Below are 1,925 nucleotides of genomic sequence, written 5' to 3' on the forward strand. Positions count from 1 at the left end.
TTGATAAAAATATAAAGCTAGGTCATGCGCCAATACATTGTCTATATGGTTGTTGTGTGTACATATAGATATGTATGTATTTTGACAAAAATTGCTAAAAAAATTTATTATCAGAGCTAAAGAAGGCTGTATGGCATTCGTTATCTTGCGCGTGATATGGATTTTGCATTTCATATTGATTACGGTGCAATGACCAACAAAGGCGAGGGTTTTTTTTTTGACTTTGAAAATCATTAATCACACGAACCGAACAATTGTGAGCAGAAAAATGTGCCTGATAGTTTTCAACTAAGAAGGACTGTTGCCCAAAATAAAACATATGTATATATAATTTGAGTTTAGTAATAAATTGAACAAATTGGCGAATATCTTAGCCATTTTCTGTTCACTGAGAGTTCTGTTTTCTTGCAAAAATAATCCAGATCCAGACAAATTCAATACAAGAGCGCCACTATGCGAGGTTTGGTGAAGTGAAGTAAGCCAGATATTTGGAAAAAGACGTCCAATAATATTCTACAATTTGTTGAATTTATTATAAAAATCCGATTTATTTTTTATCATTTTAATATAATTATCGGAGTACTCTTTGAGAATGGTTTCACGAAAATCATCATATTGTGAGTATTGCTCAGGGATCTTAAGAAGGCATTCGATGGATGATGTTGACTTTAGCGCCGAACAGGGCTATCTATCTCAATCTTTATTACAATTCTATTTTCAAATGTTAAGACTTTTTGTAAAAGTAGAAAGTAAAGGTTTTTATGCTATCATATTTATTGTAGTTCGAGTTATGGAAGCTCAACTGTATAAGAATCTATTTGAATCACATTCGAGTTATACGAAAGATTTTCTTAATTTATTTTACAATACCATCAAAAGAAAATAAACCTTTAAAATATAGGTAGATGAAAACATGAACAACAAAGAAACTAGGTTAAAATTTCAAATTTTCATCGGATGAATGACCGTATTCAAATAGGCTTTGGCTTGACTCATATTCCACCAAAAATGTCTGAATCAATTAAAACTTAGTCAGAATACATGAGAAATCGAATCGTCATGGATTGTCAAAGATAAACTACCAAAATTTTCTTGCCATCTATTTGCTTATGTAAGTTCTCAGATGAATCAGTTATTTAGCGAGACTTTAATTAAAAAATTTTAACTTAATATCATACGTATAGTCCAAAAAATCTAAATTATGTTTTTTGCATTCAGTACATCATATTACAAATGTGTGTATGATATATACATATGTGGATATTCAGCCTCCGCTGTCAGATATAACGAATATATAACAAATTTTATAACCAAAACTCAAATTTTGTTTCAATATGAGCGAAAAGTGATGTTACGTTATTTTCCATTTTTGGTGACGATATGCATCTAAAGTTAGAAAGAAAAATTATGCAATTAAAATATATGGTATTAATTTTTAAATACATATGTACATACATACATTACATCTTCATATTAATTCATATACAATATATGTACATAGTATGCTTATACATCTGTACCTGTCATAACAATTTACTTTGCCTATAAATCACAAAAATCAAAAATCTATGTGAGTAGAATATCAAATTGTCTTAATCTTCTTTACTTCCGCTATATCTAAACACACAGTACAACTGATATTGGTCTTAGCTCCATTTAAGGGCGTCGGTTCCATGGTGTAGTGGTTAGCACTCAGGACTCTGAATCCTGCGACCCGAGTTCAAATCTCGGTGGAACCTTCAACAGCGTGTGTTGTTGCTTCATGCTGCATTTTTAACATTTTTTTTAAATTATTTTTCTTAATCGTTTTCCAATGCATTTTAAACTTTGTGTCATTTTGCCTTACCTGTTTGCTTTTTTTTATTAAAAATATTTTCATTTGCTTAGTTTTCTTTGCTAATTAACATTTTTCCGCGTTTTTAAGA

At 30.1% G+C, this 1,925-nt stretch overlaps 1 non-coding gene across 1 annotated transcript; it reads left to right on the forward strand.

The window, feature by feature from the left end:
- Nucleotides 1-1,667: 1,667 nt before the first annotated feature.
- On the forward strand, nt 1,668-1,739 carry Trnaq-cug. The gene has a single exon. It is a non-coding gene; the product is annotated as a tRNA-Gln (tRNA).
- Nucleotides 1,740-1,925: the final 186 nt, after the last annotated feature.

Source organism: Bactrocera latifrons, unplaced genomic scaffold (assembly GCF_001853355.1).
Source record: "Bactrocera latifrons isolate USDA-ARS-PBARC rearing strain unplaced genomic scaffold, ASM185335v1 scaffold_39, whole genome shotgun sequence".
NCBI classification, from domain to species: domain Eukaryota; kingdom Metazoa; phylum Arthropoda; class Insecta; order Diptera; family Tephritidae; genus Bactrocera; species Bactrocera latifrons.